The sequence below is a fragment of the Mya arenaria genome, chromosome 6 (assembly GCF_026914265.1).
Source record: "Mya arenaria isolate MELC-2E11 chromosome 6, ASM2691426v1".
In the NCBI taxonomy this organism is placed as follows: domain Eukaryota; kingdom Metazoa; phylum Mollusca; class Bivalvia; order Myida; family Myidae; genus Mya; species Mya arenaria.
This window is the reverse complement of record NC_069127.1, coordinates 24,533,878-24,554,165: the sequence shown is the minus strand read 5'-3', so window position 1 is coordinate 24,554,165 and position 20,288 is coordinate 24,533,878. Positions and strand designations below refer to the sequence as shown.

General features: G+C 37.9%; 12 non-coding genes across 12 annotated transcripts; all 12 read right to left on the bottom strand.

The window, feature by feature from the left end:
• Positions 1-107: 107 nt before the first annotated feature.
• Trnav-aac (transfer RNA valine (anticodon AAC)) lies at positions 108-180 on the bottom strand. Its single transcript has one exon. It is a non-coding gene; the product is annotated as a tRNA-Val (tRNA).
• A 192-nt stretch (positions 181-372) lies between these two features.
• On the bottom strand, positions 373-445 carry Trnav-cac (transfer RNA valine (anticodon CAC)). Its single transcript has one exon. It is a non-coding gene; the product is annotated as a tRNA-Val (tRNA).
• A 4,931-nt stretch (positions 446-5,376) lies between these two features.
• Trnav-uac (transfer RNA valine (anticodon UAC)) lies at positions 5,377-5,449 on the bottom strand. Its single transcript has one exon. It is a non-coding gene; the product is annotated as a tRNA-Val (tRNA).
• A 189-nt stretch (positions 5,450-5,638) lies between these two features.
• On the bottom strand, positions 5,639-5,711 carry Trnav-cac (transfer RNA valine (anticodon CAC)). Its single transcript has one exon. It is a non-coding gene; the product is annotated as a tRNA-Val (tRNA).
• A 790-nt stretch (positions 5,712-6,501) lies between these two features.
• On the bottom strand, positions 6,502-6,574 carry Trnav-aac (transfer RNA valine (anticodon AAC)). Its single transcript has one exon. It is a non-coding gene; the product is annotated as a tRNA-Val (tRNA).
• A 192-nt stretch (positions 6,575-6,766) lies between these two features.
• Trnav-cac (transfer RNA valine (anticodon CAC)) lies at positions 6,767-6,839 on the bottom strand. The gene has a single exon. It is a non-coding gene; the product is annotated as a tRNA-Val (tRNA).
• Positions 6,840-12,591: 5,752 nt separating this feature from the next.
• Positions 12,592-12,664, bottom strand: Trnav-uac (transfer RNA valine (anticodon UAC)). The gene has a single exon. It is a non-coding gene; the product is annotated as a tRNA-Val (tRNA).
• Positions 12,665-12,852: 188 nt separating this feature from the next.
• Trnav-cac (transfer RNA valine (anticodon CAC)) lies at positions 12,853-12,925 on the bottom strand. Its single transcript has one exon. It is a non-coding gene; the product is annotated as a tRNA-Val (tRNA).
• Positions 12,926-13,716: 791 nt separating this feature from the next.
• On the bottom strand, positions 13,717-13,789 carry Trnav-aac (transfer RNA valine (anticodon AAC)). The gene has a single exon. It is a non-coding gene; the product is annotated as a tRNA-Val (tRNA).
• Positions 13,790-13,981: 192 nt separating this feature from the next.
• On the bottom strand, positions 13,982-14,054 carry Trnav-cac (transfer RNA valine (anticodon CAC)). Its single transcript has one exon. It is a non-coding gene; the product is annotated as a tRNA-Val (tRNA).
• Positions 14,055-19,503: 5,449 nt separating this feature from the next.
• On the bottom strand, positions 19,504-19,576 carry Trnav-uac (transfer RNA valine (anticodon UAC)). Its single transcript has one exon. It is a non-coding gene; the product is annotated as a tRNA-Val (tRNA).
• A 188-nt stretch (positions 19,577-19,764) lies between these two features.
• Trnav-cac (transfer RNA valine (anticodon CAC)) lies at positions 19,765-19,837 on the bottom strand. Its single transcript has one exon. It is a non-coding gene; the product is annotated as a tRNA-Val (tRNA).
• Between the last annotated feature and the right edge of the window lie 451 nt (positions 19,838-20,288).

The following is a 20,288-nucleotide window of genomic DNA, read 5'->3' as shown; positions in this document are numbered from 1 at the left end:
ATCTATCACTACCATCATCATCAACGCCGCCACACACATCCTTATCATCAACCCGGAGATAGGTACACGTCAGAATTATATTTTATTACAAAACAACAGAAAAAATCTGGTTCCGCTGGGGCTCGAACCCAGGACCTTCTGCGTGTTAAGCAGACGTGATAACCACTACACTACGGAACCCCATGAGTCATTTCATTTAGTACTAGCTTTTAAATGAATTGGATTTCAATATAATGCATGGAAGATTACAATCATGTGCAAAACAGTGCATAGAATTCTTGTATGCATTACATTTTTATGATGTTTTAAATTCAATGTTATTTCAGACCATACATTTCAAGTTTGTGTTATATATTAAAGCAAAATAAATATTGGTTCCGCTGGGGCTCAAACCCAGGACCTCTCGCGTGTGAAGCGAGCGTGATAACCACTACACTACGGAACCGATGTACACTATTTTCAGATTAAGGTGTCATACAAATGGTCAAAGGGCTAGACAAAATCCCCCTATTTACAATTTTGTTATTAAACTTTTCTTGACATCTGCGGAGACTATCGATCATATATACCTAGGGGCCATTTCAGCAGCGACAAGGCACTGTTTAAAATCCTTCTCAGTACAAATGCTTCTAGGATTCGTGATGAAGCGGTACCCAATAGTTTAAAATTGCACGTTGTACCATAATTGTTTTCGTTCGTTCAATAATTCTCATATGAGAACGGAAACCACGCTGTGTGGGAACGGACACCGGATATAGCTAAAAAATGATCAATCGATAAGCGTTTGATTTTGACACATGGACAGTTTTCTATCATTTTTTTTTGTATTTTATGGTGATATATTTAACAAAATCGAAGAGTTTTGAATTATTTGATACTGTGCAATATACGGCTATGATGGAAATGTGTCTCCTCTTTTGTATAATAGCACAATTCTCGCCGAAAGTTGAATGATCGCTCACAAATGTTCATTTATGTGGTACGATTTCAAACATAAATCAACAAATTGAAAATAAGAATAAAAACTGAATCGAGCGATTTCATTGTAATTACATTATCTAGTAATGTGTAAAATATCAATATGATATATTTTGCTGTTACGGAGATATCCATACCTTTTGACTGCACAGGGGATAGCTTTTAAGTGGACTGAGTATAGTAACGATGTATTAAGAAAAACGAGACTGTGATAATGATTACGGCTATTATCTATACGCGAGCTCGAGGGAAATTGTTCGAGGTTGTCCATATCGAGGGATGAGAGCAAAAACATGTTGTTGTTCTTTGTATCTGTATGCACTTAAAACTGTTTCATTCATACATATTAGTCAACCATGATGTGTTTTTCACAAGCATCAATATCTAAATATTTGAAATACGTCGGTAATCTGATTTATTGAGTAACACAAAACATATGGCCTTAGAATGTATGTGGTATTTGCTAATCATATATATAATATTGCTTTGTAAATCAAGTAGGTACGGTTTTGCAAACAGAAGGTCACCAGTAGGGAATGAGATATTGTGATCAAATTTGGAACACGTAAAGCTTTTTTCTAAGCTTGGGTCGATGTTGGTATTACTTAGAACAGAAAATGGTCTCTGCTCGTTCACTTCAGTGAGAAAGAATGTATTGTGACCAACCCTGATATTTACGCAGCTTGCATATATACGTTCATTTAGGAGAGCATGGATCAAACTCATGTTAACTTAAGTTTGCTCAATAATTTCTTATCAAATTGTACTCTCACTTTTTGCTGATTATTTGAAAGTTCGAAATAGACATATACATGTATAATGTATATTAACAGTGTTACTATCAATTTTTGTCCCATTTTACATGTTATCACCAGGACACACATTTCTCAACTTTAAAACTATCCCCAGTACATAATAAGGCTATCCCCAGTACAGTGCTGTGAACATTTCTAAGGGCATATCTTTAACAGTTTAATAGTTACATTGCCATTTCTTACAATAAAAACAGTTGAGCTTATTCTTGTGAAATCCTTCGATTCAGATTTTTTATTTATTCGATATAATTATTTCCTAAAATAACAATACTTGTCGAAATTCAGTATGTTTTGAGGTGATCATCTCAGATTTGAAGAAACATTTAACGAGGTCTGCTAAATCGTAAGCACTTTAAAGTATACCATAGGCCAAATTTAGCATTCAGCTTTTAGTTCAAACACTTGCTTCATTTGTGGATACGGTAGATATGCGTTAACACAGCAAGATCTAACCTCTACTAAATTAAAACAACTGCATAATTGTCTCTTTACTTATCACTTTTTGAGCTATATCCGGTGTACCTTCCCACACAGTGAACTAGTCGGAAGACCTTTTATCGTGCAATAATAGTAGCGTATACGGATAAATTACGACCGTATTTCAATATATAATTGGCGCCTTCAAAATAAATGACGCAACGCCATTGGTCCTGGACTGGTCATGCAGTGACATCATATTTTTCTATATTGGGTCACCAAATTTAAATCATACCAAAATGGCGTTTATCTTCCGATTCCGATTAATATTCCGATTAATAAATGAAACATTTAACCATATTCGGGTTCCATTGCCCCGTATATCCCAAATTGGGTCACCTACTAACCCCGTAACTTATAATACGCACGTTACTTAGTATATTGAGCGCTGTCCTTGACAACATGTAATAGTGTCGGAACTCCTACCGCGCAATTGTTTTCGATGGAAAATGGCCGAGGAGTTCCGAATGGAGAATATCAACAATATCGAATACAAACACATTTTCTTGGGTATAACGTATTTGTTAAACTGTCTAAAATGTGTGTTTAAGACATGCAGACGTTACATACTCTCCTGAAACTTAACCTGAAACCAGGATGATTTAGACCCTGTGTTAAAGCAGTTAATATCGTGGTAAATTGCTCTCATTCATTTCGGACATATTAAGTTTTCGGACATAATTTTGCAGTTCGACTTATCATGATTAACAGGAGATTATCCATTTTATTTTATGAGGCAAACATAGAGAAAGGAATACTAGGCACTCTGAAAGCAGATCGTGTGATTGTGCTAAGCAGTTTTATAATATTATCTTCTTCTTGGGACATCAACGAGACAAGAAATTAGATGGGCAAAATTGACCAGTCATGGCAGTAAAAATATTGTATTTGAGAATTTGAAGTGAAGAAAGTACATGAGAATTTGACCATGGTTCAAATTTGGAAACAATAATAAGACTGGCTGTCCAGAAAATCTGCCCAGTGATTGACAGTTGATCTTTGGTACTCTACTAAAAAACGACTTTCTGCCAAGAAAAAAGAGCATTTCGACGAGCCAAGTCAACAGATGGCCAAGAGGACTTCAGAACTACCACCAGCTACAGAAAGACACTCAGTTCGAGTTCAGGCGGGCTTATAACAGCTTTGTCACGGACATGGTCACAGTTCTAAGACAACAACCCTAAGAAGTTGAACACCTTCAACACAGGGAAGCGTTGCGAAATCTGCTGTGACACCGCTGAAAAATGACGACATTGTCCTAAATAAGCCCAAGTGAAAGTAGCGCTCCTAAATAACCAATTTAGTAGCGCCTTTACAGCTGAGGACAACACAAGCCTCCGACTGTTGGTGGGAACCCTCATCCAGACATGCACCCATTCAGCATCACAAAAGAGGGTGTCAACAAACTCCTAGTGTCTCTTGACCCTCATGAAGCCTGTGACACTGATGGCATCCCAACTCGATTCCTGAAAGAGGTCGCAAACGAGATAGAATCTGCACTGACACTTATCTTTCAAGCTTCTCTCAGTCAGGGCAAAATTCCAGAAGATTGGAGTAAAGCCAACGTGACGCCACTTTTTAAGAAATGTGATAGATAGAAGTCAAGCCTCTAATTATAGGCTCATATCTCTTACTTCAGTTTGTTGCAAGCTTATGGAGCACATTCTTCACAGTCAGATCATAACTCACATAGAATCGCAGCATACTCTCCGATATGCAGAATGGCTTCAGAAAGCAAAGATCTTGTGAATCCAGCTATCTTGACATTTCAGGACTTGACTAAGAAGACGCCATTCTGCTCGACTTTAGCAAGGCGTTCGACAAAGTTCCCCATAAACGCCTACTCCTGAAACTGAACCACTACGGGGTCAAAGGCACAGTGCTAAGTTGAATACAAAGCTTCCTTTCCGCCAGAACCCAACAAGTACTACTAGATTGTCAGATTTCCCTCTCATCGCCAGTAACATCAGGAGTCCCTCAGGGTTCAGTCATTGGCCCTTTGCTTTTCCTGGTGTATAAAAACGACCTGCAAGAGTGTGTCAATTCGCAATTGCGCCCCTTTGCGGATGGTTGTCTCCTCTACAGATATATAAGATGTGAAATATACACTGAGCTGCTTCAAGAGGACTAAGATGCTTTACAACAGTGGGAAAAAGACTGGCACATGAACTTCAATCCGTCCAAGTGCAAGGTCCTTCACATCACAAGGACAAAAATAAAATAAAAAGAATTACATTGTCCATGGTCAACAACTTAACACCACAAAAGCAAAAAGTTATTCTGATGAAACCATTTCAAACGACCTTTCGAGGAAATACCATATGAACAGAACAACAAGAAACGCAAACTCCAGAACAAGAACAAGAAGAACAGGAAGAACTGACACTTATATGCTGTGTAATCAACATTAGCTTTCGACGACTTTATTTACAAATAACATGTAAGAAAAGTACATGTAGTTTATTCGCTATCGTAACAATGATCATATTACATGTCCTCGTGGCCTGGGTCTTCCGCATAGTCAGCTGCTATACAAACATCTATAATTTCCTAATGCCAACTTGTCCCTGTGTAAAACAGTTATAGATGGTATTGTGACATATAATTTTGTATACAACAACACAGAACAATTAGTGATGTGTTTCTTCAATTCTAAGCGCACTGTTCATGTAAAACTACTTCTATGGTGATTTGGTCTCGTGATGTTCCTGTATAAATAATTGTAATATGCTAACGAAACCTGCATACATCAGAGTAAAATGTGTTTGCATCAAATATGTGAAGGTTAATTATATAAACAACTTCTCGCTCGTCTCGGAATGCACTTTTATCAAAATTACCTATCGCCTCTTCGTTACTGTATATCTTTGAAATGGAAAAACAGTTTTTGTGTTGTTATTTTTTCGCTCGCTCGCCCCAATTTTTGTTCTTTAGAATCCGTCGAACAGAATATTTATTTGGTGTGACCTAAATAAATTTCAATATCCGTATATATCAATACCATCGTCACCACAGCAACCACACCCATCGGTAACATCGCCGCAAGACAGATAAGTAATCTATAGAACTTTATTTTTAACCAAATAGATAAGCTAGAGTAAAACGATGGTTCCGCTGGGGCTCGAACCCAGGACCTTCTGCGTGTAAAGCAGACGTGATAACCACTACTCGACGGAACCCTACATGTTGTGTTATGTAAGAAATAAATACTTATTAGATATGAAATTAACATTTAGCCAAGTATAACACTGTAATGAGATGCAAAACTGTACATAGATTTTGCTCTTCCCTTTTTATTGTATTTTAAACCGAAAGTTTTTCTGGGGTCATATATTTATTTTTTTGTTATAAAAAGGTAACAATTACACTGGTTCCGCTGGGGCTCGAACCCAGGACCTCTCGCGTGTGAAGCGAGCGTGATAACCACTACACTACGGAACCGATGTGACAAGAAAGAAAATATGTACACATTTTCATACAGGCTAAAGACATAATCCCCAACTCCTCCCAATTTTCATATTAAACTGTTCTTGCCATCTCCAAAGACTATTTATCAAATATATCTATCAGGGGGCATTTCAGCAAGTCTCATAGGAGTTATTACGCACTGTCTTCACTAGCGGCTTCCGGGAATGTTGGAGGGGAGGGGTGCGCATCCGGCGCTCCCACCCCTCCCTTAAATCATCCAAGTTTACTTTTTATTTTAAAATAGGAGAAAAGAGTTATGAAGTTCGCCATAAATGAGCCATTTCGGACTAAAAATTGTTAAAATTGGAGGGGTACTCCCAAACCCCCCTTGCTAAATGTGATAGTGACTGCATTCACTACTCGAGTTAACGAAATTAAACACGAGCGCAGAGTGAGAGTTATGTATAATTTCAATCACAAGCGCAGTTGATGTATTAACTGTCTTGACTCATATCATGGTCAAGTTCACCGTGAAAAAAGGGAACCATAAGTAGCGTGCGTATAAGTAATTGACGTTGATATTGATCCGCACGCTGTTTATTGCACGGTGCTACTGGTTACCGTTCTATTATATACGAACAACAAACTAAACACCCTCCAATATAAAAAGTCAACATAATAAAGTAACATTTCATCAAAAATAGACATCTTTATCGATCACTACCATCATCATCAACGCCGCCACACACATCCTTATCATCAACCGGGAGAAAGATAGGTACACGTCAGAATTATATTTTATTACAAAACAACAGAAAAAATCTGGTTCCGCTGGGGCTCGAACCCAGGACCTTCTGCGTGTTAAGCAGACGTGATAACCACTACACTACGGAACCCCAAGAGTCATTTCATTTAGTACTAGCTTTTAAATGAATTGGATTTCAATATAATGCATGGAAGATTACAATCATGTTCAAAACAGTGCATAGAATTCTTGTATGCATTACATTTTTATGAAGTTTTAAATTCAATGTTATTTCAGACCATACATTTGAAGTTTGTGTTATATATTAAAGCAAAATAAATATTGGTTCCGCTGGGGCTCAAACCCAGGACCTCTCGCGTGTGAAGCGAGCGTGATAACCACTACACTACGGAACCGATGTACACTATTTTCAGATTAAGGTGTCATACAAATGGTCAAAGGGCTAGACAAAATCCCCCTATTTACAATTTTGTTATTAAACTTTTCTTGACATCTGCGGAGACTATCGATCATATATATCTAGGGGCCATTTCAGCAGCGACAAGGTACTGTTTAAAATCCTTCTCAGTACAAATGCTTCTAGGATTCGTGATGAAGCGGTACCCAATAGTTTAAAATTGCACGTTGTACCATAATTGTTTTCGTTCGTTCAATAATTCTCATATGAGAACGGAAACCACGCTGTGTGGGAACGGACACCGGATATAGCTAAAAATGATCAATCGATAAGCGTTTGATTTTGACACAAGGACAGTTTTCTATCATTTTTTTTGTATTTTATGCTGATATATTTAACAAAATCGAAGAGTTTTGAATTACTTGATACTGTGCAATATACGAATATGATGGAAATGTGTCTCCTCTTTTGTATAATAGCACAATTCTCGCCGAAAGTTGAATGATCGCTCACAAATGTTCATTTATTTGGTACGATTTCAAACATAAATCAACAAATTGAAAATAAGAATAAAAACTGAATCGAGCGATTTCATTGTAATTACATTATCTAGTAATGTGTAAAATATCAATATGATATCTTTTGCTGTTACGGAGATATCCATACCTTTTGATGCCCTGGCAGTGTACTGGGGATAGATGAAGCAAATAAATAACTGCACAGGGGATAGCTTTTAAGTGGACTGAGGATAGTAACGATGTATTAAGTAAAACGAGACTGTGATAATGATTACGGCTATTATCTATACGCGAGCTCGAGGGAAATTGTTCGAGGTTGTCCATATCGAGGGATGAGAGCAAAAACATGTTGTTGTTCTTTGTATCTGTATGCACTTAAAACTGTTTCATTCATACATATTAGTCAACCATGATGTGTTTTTCACAAGCATCAATATCTAAATATTTGAAATACGTCGGTAATCTGATTTATTGAGTAACACAAAACATATGGCCTTAGAATGTATGTTGTATTTGCTATTCATATATATAATATTGCTTTGTAAATCAAGTAGGTACGGTTTTGCAAACAGAAGGTCACCAGTAGGGAATGAGATATTGTGATCAAATTTGGAACACGTAAAGCTTTTTTCTAAGCTTGGGTCGATGTTGGTATTACTTAGAACAGAAAATGGTCTCTGCTCGTTCACTTCAGTGAGAAAGAATGTATTGTGACCAACCCTGATATTTACGCAGCTTGCATATATACGTTCATTTAGGAGAGCATGGATCAAACTCATGTTAACTTAAGTTTGCTCAATAATTTCTTATCAAATTGTACTCTCACTTTGTGCTGATTATTTGAAAGTTCGAAATAGACATATACATGTATAATGTATATTAACAGTGTTACTATCAATTTTTGTCCCATTTTACATGTTATCACCAGGACACACATTTCTCAACTTTAAAACTATCCCCAGTACATAATAAGGCTATCCCCAGTACAGTGCTGTGAACATTTCTAAGGGCATATCTTTAACAGTTTAAAAGTTACATTGCCATTTCTTACAATAAAAATAGTTGAGCTTATTCTTGTGAAATCCTTCGATTCAGATTTTTTATTTATTCGATATAATTATTTCCTAAAATATCAATACTTGTCGAAATTCAGTAAGTTTTGAGGTGATCATCTCAGATTTGAAGAAACATTTAACGAGGTCTGCAAAATCGTAAGCACTTTAAAGTATACCATAGGCCAAATTTAGCATTCAGCTTTTAGTTCAAATACTTGCTTCATTTGTGGATACGGTAGATATGCGTTAACACAGCAAGATCTTACCTCTACTAAATTAAAACAACTGCATACTTGTCTGTTTACTTATCACTTTTTGAGCTATATCCGGTGTACCTTCACACACAGTGAACTAGTCGGAAGACCTTTTGCCGTGCAATAATAGTAGCGTATACGGATAAATTACGACCGTATTTCAATATATCACTGGCGCCTCCTCCAAAATAAATGACGCAACGCCATTGGTCCTGGACTGGTCATGCGGTGACATCATATTTTTCTATATCGGGTCACCAAATTTAAATCATACCAAAATGGCGTCTATCTTCCGATTCCGATTAATATTCTGATGAATAAATGAAACATTTATTTAAACATGTAAACAGGTTGTCGACGTGATATAAACGTTGTGCGCAGAAAACCATATTCGGGTTGCCCCGTATATCCCAAATTGGGTCACCTACTAACCCCGTAACTTATAATACGCACGTTACTTAGTATATTGAGCGCTGTCCTTGACAACATGTAATAGTGTCGGAACTCCTACCGCGCAATTGTTTTCGATGGAAAATGGCCGAGGAGTTCCGAATGGAGAATATCAACAATATCGAATACAAACACATTCTCTTGGGTATAACGTATTTGTTAAACTGTCTAAAATGTGTGTTTAATACATGCAGGCGTTACATACTCTCCTGAAACTTAACCCGAAACCAGGATGATTTAGACCCTGTGTTAAAGCAGTTAATATCGTGGTAAATTACTCTCATTCATTTCGGACATATTAAGTTTTCGGACATAATTTTGCAGTTCGACTTATCATGATTAACAGGAGATTATCCATTTTATTTTATGAGGCAAACATAGAGAAAGGAATACTAGGCACTCTGAAAGCAGAACGTGTGATTGTGCTAAGCAGTTTTATAATATTATCTTCTTCTTGGGACATCAACGAGACAAGAAATTAGATGGGCAAAATTGATAGTCATGGTAGTAAAAATATTGTATTTGAGAATTTGAAGTGAAGAAAGTACATGAGGATTTAACCATGGTTCAAATTTGGAAACAATAATAAGACTTGCTGTCCAGAAAATATGCCCAGTGATTGACAGTTGATCTTTGGTACTCTACTAAAAACGACTTTCTGCCAAGTAAAAAGAGCATTTCGACGAGCCAAGTCAACAGATGGCCAAGAGGAACTTCAGAACTACCACCAGCTACAGAAAGACACTCAGTTCGAGTTCAGGCGGGCTTATAATAGCTATGTCACGGACATGGTCACAGTTCTAAGACAACAACCCTAAGAAGTTGAACACCTTCAACACAGGGAAGCGTTGCGAAATCTGGTGTGACACCGCTGAAAAATGACGACATTGTTCTAAATAAGCCCAAAGTGAAAGGAGCGCTCCTAAATAACCAATTTAGTAGCGCCTTTCAGCTGAGGACAACACAAGCCTCCGACTGTTGGTGGGAACCCTCATCCAGACATGCAACGATTCAGCATCACAAAAGAGGGTGTCAACAAACTCCTAGTGTCTCTTGACCCTCATGAAACCTGTGGCACTGATGGCATCCCAACTCGATTCCTGAAAGAGGTCGCAAACGAGATAGAGCCTGCACTGACACTTATCTATCAAGCTTCTCTCAGTCAGGGCAAAATTCCAGAAGATTGGAGTAAAACCAACGTGACGCCACTTTTTAAGAAATGTGATAGATAGAAGTGAAGCCTCTAATTATGGGCTCATATCTCTTACTTCAGTTTGTTGTAAGCTTATGGAGCACATTCTTCACAGTCAGATCATAACTCACATAGAATCGTAGCATACTCTCCGATATGCAGAATGGCTTCAGAATGCAAAAATCTTGTGAATCCAGCTATCTTGTCATTTCAGGACTTGACAAAGAAGACGCCATTCTGCTCGACTTTAGCAAGGCGTTCGACAAAGTTCCCCATAAACGCCTACTCCTGAAACTGAACCACTACGGGGTCAAAGGCACAGTGCTAAGTTGAATCCAAAGCTTCCTTTCCGCCAGAACCCAACAAGTACTACTAGATTGTCAGATTTCCCCCTCATCGCCAGTAACATCAGGAGTCCCTCAGAGTTCAGTCATTGACCCTTTGCTTTTCCTGGTGTATAAAAACGACCTGCAAGAGTGTGTCAATTCGCAATTGCGCCTCTTTGCGGATGGTTGTCTCCTCTACAGATATATAAGAGGTGAAATATACACTGAGCTGCTTCAAGAGGACTAAGATGCTTTACAACAGTGGGAAAAAGACTGGCACATGAACTTCAATCCGTCCAAGTGCAAGGTCCTTCACATCACAAGGACAAAAATAAAATAAAAAGAATTACATTGTCCATGGTCAACAACTCAACACCACAAAAGCAAAAAGGTATCTTGATGTAACCATTTCAAACGACCTCTCAAGGAAATACCATATGAACAGAACAACAAGAAACGCAAACAACAGTCTAGCGTTCCTGAGACGTTACCTGTCCAGCTGCCCATCTATAATCAAGAAGGTGGCATACAAGAGCCTTGTGCGACCCATACTTGAGCATGCATCAACCGTTTGGGATCCATACCAGTCCACACACGTCCAGGAAATGGAAGCCGTTCAAAGGAGAGCTGTCAGATTTGTATGTGGTGACAACCGAACCACAAGCAGCACATCCAACACCGTCTCGTCCCTAGGTTGGCAGACTCTATAGCAGAGACGTAGCCAAGTTAAGCTGACTACGATGTACTGCATCATCTTCAACCTTGTACACATTCCTTCGGCACCATCCTTGCATACAGCTACAGCTCAAACTAGAGGACATGGCGTCCGTTAAATAGTCCCCTTTGTCCTTCTTCCTGTCCTCCATACGCCTATAGAGTATAGACCCAGCTACCAGAACACATTCTAGTAGAAACGGAAGCCTCCCTGGAAGCATTAAAGCCGGGGTTGTGCAGACGTTTCCATAAATACCTGTCAATTTGTAAATAATTCTATTTTTTGCACTGATCGCGCCTCACTTAAACCTTGTACAGTCGCCTTATGCGACAGTGCTTCAGAGGGGGCCCTGTACAATAGTGGAGGAAGAAGAAGAAGAAGACGAAGAAGAAGAAGAAGAAGAAGAAGAAGAAGAAGAAGAAGAAGAAGAAGAAGAAGAAGAAGAAGAAGAAGAAGAACAAGAAGAACAAGAACAAGAACAAGAAGAACAAGAACAAGAAGAACAGGAAGAACTGACACTTATATGCTGTGTAATCAACATTAGCTTTCGACGACTTTATTTACAAATAACATGTAAGAAAAGTACATGTAGTTTATTCGCTATCGTAACAATGATGATATTACATGTCCTCGTGGCCTGGGTCTTCCGCATAGTCAGCTGCTATACAAACATCTATAATTTCCTAATGCCAACTTGTCCCTGTGTAAGACAGTTATAGATGGTATTGTGACATATAATTTTGTATACAACAACACAGAACAATTAGTGATGTGTTTCTTCAATTCTAAGCGCACTGTTCATGTAAAACTACTTCTATGGTGATTTGATCTCGTGATGTTCCTGTATAAATAATTGAAATATGCTAACGAAACCTGCATACATCAGAGTAAAATGTGTTTGCATCAAATATGTGAAGGTTAATTATATAAACAACTTCTCGCTCGTCTCGGAATGCACTTTTATCAAAATCACCTATCGCCTCTTCGTTACTGTATATCTTTGAAATGGAAAAACCGTTTTTGTGTTGTTATTTTTCTCGCTCGCTCGCCCCAATTTTTGTTCTTTAGAATCCGTCGAACAGAATATTTATTTGGTGTGACCTAAATAAATTTCAATATCCGTATATATCAATACCATCGTCACCACAGCAACCACACCCATCGGTAACATCGCCGCAAGACAGATAAGTAATCTATAGAACTTTATTTTTAACCAAATAGATAAGCTATAGTAAAACGATGGTTCCGCTGGGGCTCGAACCCAGGACCTTCTGCGTGTAAAGCAGACGTGATAACCACTACTCGACGGAACCCACATGTTGTGTTATGTAAGAAATAAATACTTATTAGATATGAAATTAACATTTAGCCAAGTGTAACACTGTAATGAGATGCAAAACTGTACATAGATTTTGCTCTTCCCTTTTTATTGTATTTTAAACCGAAAGTTTTTCTGGGGTCATATATTTATTTTTTTGTTATAAAAAGGTAACAATTACACTGGTTCCGCTGGGGCTCGAACCCAGGACCTCTCGCGTGTGAAGCGAGCGTAATAACCACTACACTACGGAACCGATGTGACAAGAACGAAATATGTACACATTTTCATACAGGCTAAAGTCATAATCCCCAACTCCTCCCAATTTTCATATTAAACTGTTCTTGCCATCTCCAAAGATTATTTATCAAATATATCTATCAGGGGGCATTTCAGCAAGTCTCATAGGAGATATTACGCACTGTCTTCACTAGCGGCTTCTGGGAATGTTGGAGGGGAGGGGTGCGCATCCGGCGCTCCCACCCCTCCCTTAAATCATCCAAGTTTACTTTTTATTTTAAAATAGGAGAAAAAAAGTTATAAAGTTCGCCCAAAATGAGCCATTTCGGACTAATAATTGTTAAAATTGGAGGAGTACTCCCAAACCCCCCTTGATAAATGTTATAGTGACTGCATTCACTACTCGAGTTAACGAAATTAAACACGAGCGCAGAGTGAGAGTTATGTATAATTTCAATCACAAGCGCAGTTGATGTATTGACTATCTTGAATCATATCATGGTCAAGTTCACCGTGAAAAAAGGGAACCATAAGTAGCGTGCGTATAAGTGATTGACGTTGATATTGATCCGCACGCTGTTTATTGCACGGTACTACTGGTTACCGTTCTATTATATACGAACAACAAAGTAAACACCCTCCAATATAAAAAAGTCAACATAATAAAGTAACATTTCATCAAAAATAAACATCTTTATCTATCACTACCATCATCATCAACGCCGCCACACACATCCTTATCATCAACCGGGAGAAAGATAGGTACACGTCTGAATTATATTTTATTACAAAACAACAGAAAAAATCTGGTTCCGCTGGGGCTCGAACCCAGGACCTTCTGCGTGTTAAGCAGACGTGATAACCACTACACTACGGAACCCCATGAGTCATTTCATTTAGTACTAGCTTTTAAATGAATTGGATTTCAATATAATGCATGGAAGATTACAATCATGTTCAAAACAGTGCATAGAATTCTTGTATGCATTACATTGTTATGATGTTTTAAATTCAATGTTATTTCAGACCATACATTTCAAGTTTGTGTTATATATTAAAGCAAAATAAATATTGGTTCCGCTGGGGCTCAAACCCAGGACCTCTCGCGTGTGAAGCGAGCGTGATAACCACTACACTACGGAACCGATGTACACTATTTTCAGATTATGGTGTCATACAAATGGTCAAAGGGCTAGACAAAATCCCCCTATTTACAATTTTGTTATTAAACTTTTCTTGACATCTGCGGAGACTATCGATCATATATACCTAGGGGCCATTTCAGCAGCGACAAGGCACTGTTTAAAATCCATCTCAGTACAAATGCTTCTAGGATTCGTGATGAAGCGGTACACAATAGTTTAAAATTGCACGTTGTACCATAATTGTTTTCGTTCGTTCAATAATTCTCATATGAGAACGGAAACCACGCTGTGTGGGAACGGACACCGGATATAGCTAAAAAAAATGATCAATCGATAAGCGTTTGATTTTGACACATGGACGGTTTTCTATCATTTTTTTGTATTTTATGGTGATTTATTTAACAAAATCGAAGAGTTTTGAATTATTTGATACTGTGCAATATACGACTATGATGGAAATGTGTCTCCTCTTTTGTATAATAGCACAATTCTCGCCGAAAGTTGAATGATCGCTCACAAATGTTCATTTATTTGGTACGATTTCAAACATAAACCAACAAATTGAAAATAAGAATAAAAACTGAATCGAGCGATTTCATTGTAATTACATTATCTAGTAATGTGTAAAATATCAATATGATATCTTTTGCTGTTACGGAGATATCCATACCTTTTGACTGCACAGGGGATAGCTTTTAAGTGGACTGAGGATAGTAACGATGTATTAAGAAAAACGAGACTGTGATAATGATTACGGCTATTATCTATACGCGAGCTCGAGGGAAATTGTTCGAGGTTGTCCATATCGAGGGATGAGAGCAAAAACATGTTGTTGTTCTTTGTATCTGTATGCACTTAAAACTGTTTCATTCATACATATTAGTCAATCTGATTTATTAAGTAACACAAAACATATGGCCTTAGAATGTATGTGGTATTTGCTATTCATATATATAATATTGCTTTGTAAATCAAGTAGGTACGGTTTTGCAAAAAGAAGGTCACCAGTAGGGAATGAGATATTGTGATCAAATTTGGAACACGTAAAGCTTTTTTCTATGCTTGGGTCGATGTTGGTATTACTTAGAACAGAAAATGGTCTCTGCTCGTTCACTTCAGTGAGAAAGAATGTATTGTGACCAACCCTGATATTTACGCAGCTTGCATATATACGTTCATTTAGGAGAGCATGGATCAAACTCATGTTAACTTAAGTTTGCTCAATAATTTCTTATCAAATTGTACTCTCACTTTGTGCTGATTATTTGAAAGTTCGAAATAGACATATACATGTATAATGTATATTAACAGTGTTACTATCAATTTTTGTCCCATTTTACATGTTATCACCAGGACACACATTTCTCAACTTTAAAACTATCCAAGTACATAATAAGGCTATCCTCAGTACAGTGCTGTGAACATTTCTAAGGGCATATCTTTAACAGTTTAAAAGTTACATTGCCATTTCTTACAATAAAAATAGTTGAGCTTATTCTTGTGAAATCCTTAGATTCAGATTTTTTATTTATTCGATATCATTATTTCCTAAAATAACAATACTTGTCTAAATTCAGTAAGTTTTGAGGTGATCATCTCAGATTTGAAGAAACATTTAACGAGGTCTGCTAAATCGTAAGCACTTTAAAGTATACCATAGGCCAAATTTAGCATTCAGCTTTTAGTTCAAATACTTGCTTCATTTGTGGATACGGTAGATATGCGTTAACACAGCAAGATCTTACCTCTACTAAATTAAAACAACTGCATAATTGTCTGTTTACTTATCACTTTTTGAGCTATATCCGGTGTACCTTCCCACACAGTGAACTTGTCGGAAGACCTTTTACCGTGCAATTAGAGTAGCGTATACGGATAAATTACGACCGTATTTCAATATATCACTGGCGCCTCCAAAATAAATGACGCAACGCCATTGGTCCTGGACTGGTCATGCGGTGACATCATATTTTTCTATATTGGGTCACCAAATTTAAATCATACCAAAATGGCGTCTATCTTCCGATTCCGATTAATATTCCGATGAATAAATGAAACATTTAAACATGTAAACAGGTTGTCGACGTAATATAAACGTTGTGCGCAGGAAACCATATTTGGGTTCCATTGCCCCGTATATCCCAAATTGGGTCACCTACTAACCCCGTAACTTATAATACGCACGTTACTTAGTATATTGAGCGCTGTCCTTGACAACATGTAATAGTGTCGGAACTCCTACCGCGCAATTGTTTTCGATGGAAAATGGCCGTGGAGTTCCGAATGGAGAATATCAACAATATCGAATACAAACACATTTTCTTGGGTATAACGTATTTGTTAAACTGTCTAAAATGTGTGTTTAATACATGCAGGCGTTACATACTCTCCTGAAACTTAACCCGAAACCAGGATGATTTAGACCCTGTGTTAAAGCAGTTAATATCGTGGTAAATTACTCTCATTCATTTCGGACATATTAAGTTTTCGGACATAATTTTGCAGTTCGACTTATCATGATTAACAGGAGATTATCCATTTTATTTTATGAGGCAAACATAGAGAAAGGAATACTAGGCACTCTGAAAGCAGAACGTGTGATTGTGCTGATATAAACGTTGTGCGCAGGAAACCATATTCGGGTTCCATTGCCCCGTATATCCCAAATTGGATCACCTACTAACCCCGTAACTTATAATACGCACGTTACTTAGTATATTGAGCGCTGTCCTTGACAACATGTAATAGTGTCGGAACTCCTACCGCGCAATTGTTTTCGATGGAAAATGGCCGAGGAGTTCCGAATGGAGAATATCAACAATATCGAATACAAACACATTTTCTTGGGTATAACGTATTTGTTAAACTGTCTAAAATGTGTGTTTAAGACATGCAGACGTTACATACTCTCCTGAAACTTAACCTGAAACCAGGATGATTTAGACCCTGTGTTAAAGCAGTTAATATCGTGGTGGTAAATTACTCTCATTCATTTCGGACATATTAAGTTTTCAGACACAATTTTGCAGTTCGACTTATCATGATTAACAGGAGATTATCCATTTTATTTTATGAGGCAAACAGAGAAAGGAATACTAGGCACTCTGAAAGCAGAACGTGTGATTGTGCCAAGCAGTTTTATAATATTATCTTCTTCTTGGGACATCAACGAGACAAGAAATTAGATGGGCAAAATTGACCAGTCATGGCAGTAAAAATATTGTATTTGAAAATTTGAAGTGAAGAAAGTACATGAAGATTTGGCCATGGTTCAAATTTGGAAACAATAATAAGACTGGCTGTCCAGAAAATATGCCCAGTAATTGACAGTTGATCTTTGGTACTTTACTAAAAACGACTTTCTGCCAAGAAAAAAGAGCATTTCGACGAGCCAAGTCAACAGATGGCCAAGAGGAACTTCAGAACTACCACCAGCTACAGAAAGACACTCAGTTCGAGTTCAGGCGGGCTTATAACAGCTTTGTCACGGACATGGTCACAGTTCTAAGACAACAACCCTAAGAAGTTGAACACCTTCAACACAGGGAAGCGTTGCGAAATCTGGTGTGACACCGCTGAAAAATGACGACATTGTCCTAAATAAGCCCAAAGTGAAAGTAGCGCTCCTAAATAACCAATTTAGTAGCGCCTTTACAGCTGAGGACAACACAAGCCTCCGACTGTTGGTGAGAACCCTCATCCAGACATGCACCGATTCAGCATCACAAAAGAGGGTGTCAACAAACTCCTAGTGTCTCTTGACCCTCATGAAGCCTGTGGCACTGATGGCATCCCAACTCGATTCCTGAAAGAGGTCGCAAACGAGATAGAGCCTGCACTGACACTTATCTTTCAAGCTTCTCTCAGTCAGGGCAAAATTCCAGAATATTGGAGTAAAGCCAACGTGACGCCACTTTTTAAGAAATGTAATAGATAGAAGTCAAGCCTCTAATTATAGGCTCATATCTCTTACTTCAGTTTGTTGCAAGCTTATGGAGCACATTCTTCACAGTCAGATCATAACTCACATAGAATCGCAGCATACTCTCCGATATGCAGAATGGCTTCAGAAAGCAAAGATCTTGTGAATCCAGCTATCTTGTCATTTCAGGACTTGACAAAGAAGACGCCATTCTGCTCGACTTTAGCAAGGCGTTCGACAAAGTTCCCCATTAACGCCTACTCATGAAACTGAACCACTACGGGGTCAAAGGCACAGTGCTAAGTTGAATACAAAGCTTCCTTTCCGCCAGAACCCAACAAGTACTACTAGATTGTCAGATTTCCCCCCTCATCGCCAGTAACATCAGGAGTCCCTAAGGGTTTAATCATTGGCCCTTTGCTTTTCCTGGTGTATAAAAACGACCTGCAAGAGTGTGTCAATTCGCAATTGCGCCTCTTTGCGGATGGTTGTCTCCTCTACAGATATATAAGAGGTGAAATATACACTGAGCTGCTTCAAGAGGACTAAGATGCTTTACAACAGTGGGAAAAAGACTGGCACATGAACTTCAATCCGTCCAAGTGCAAGGTCCTTCACATCACAAGGACAAAAATAAAATAAAAAGAATTACATTGTCCATGGTCAACAACTCAACACCACAAAAACAAAAAGTTATTCTGATGAATCCATTTCAAACGACCTTTCGAGGAAATACCATATGAACAGAACAACAAGAAACGCAAACTCCAGAACAAGAACAAGAACAAGAAGAACAGGAAGAACTGACACTTATATGCTATGTAATCAACATTAGCTTTCGACGACTTTATTTACAAATAACATGTAAGAAAAGTACATGTAGTTTATTCGCTATCGTAACAATGATGATATTACATGTCCTCGTGGCCTGGGTCTTCCGCATAGTCAGCTGCTATACAAACATCTATAATTTCCTAATGCCAGCTTGGCCCTGTGTAAAACAGTTATAGATGGTATTGTGACATATAATTTTGTATACAACAACACAGAACAATGATGTGTTTCTTCAATTCTAAGCGCACTGTTCATGTAAAACTACTTCTATGGTGATTTGATCTCGTGATGTTCCTGTATAAATAATTGAAATATGCTAACGAAACCTGCATACATCAGAGTAAAATGTGTTTGCATCAAATATGTGAAGGTTAATTAATTAAACAACTTCTCGCTCGTCTCGGAATGCACTTTTATCAAAATCACCTATCGCCTCTTCGTTACTGTATATCTTTGAAATGGAAAAACAGTTTTTGTGTTGTTATTTTTTCGCTCGCTCGCCCCAATTTTTGTTCTTTAGAATCCGTCGAACAGAATATTTATTTGGTGTGACCTAAATAAATTTCAATATCCGTATATATCAATACCATCGTCACCACAGCAACCACACCCATCGGTAACATCGCCGCAAGACAGATAAGTAATATATAGAACTTTATTTTTAACCAAATAGATAAGCTATAGTAAAAAGGATGGTTCCGCTGGGGCTCGAACCCAGGACCTTCTGCGTGTAAAGCAGAAGTGATAACCACTACTCGACGGAACCCACATGTTGTGTTATGTAAGAAATAAATACTTATTAGATATGAAATTAACATTTAGCCAAGTATAACACTGTAATGAGATGTAAAACTGTACATAGATTTTGCTCTTCCCTTTTTATTGTATTTTAAACCGAAAGTTTTTCTGGGGTCATATATTTAATTTTTTATTATAAAAAGGTAACAATTACACTGGTTCCGCTGGGGCTCGAACCCAGGACCTCTCGCGTGTGAAGCGAGCGTGATAACCACTACACTACGGAACCGATGTGACAAGAAAGAAAATATGTACACATTTTCATACAGGCTAAAGACATAATCCCCAACTCCTCCCAATTTTCATATTAAACTGTTCTTGCCATCTTCAAAGACTATTTATCAAATATATCTATCAGGGGGCATTTCAGCCAGACTCATAGGAGATATTACGCACTGTCTTCACTAGCGGCTTCTGGGAATGTTGGAGGGGAGGGGTGCGCATCCGGCGCCCCCACCCCTCCCTTAAATCATCCAAGTTTACTTTTTATTTTAAAATAGGGGAAAAAAGTTATGAAGTTCGCCCAAAATGAGCCATTTCGGACTAAAAAAGAATAAAATTTGGGGAGTACTCCCAACCCCCCTTGCTAAATGTTATAGTGACTGCATTCACTACTCGAGTTAACGAAATTAAACACGAGCGCAGAGTGAGAGTTATGTATAATTTCAATCACAAGCGCA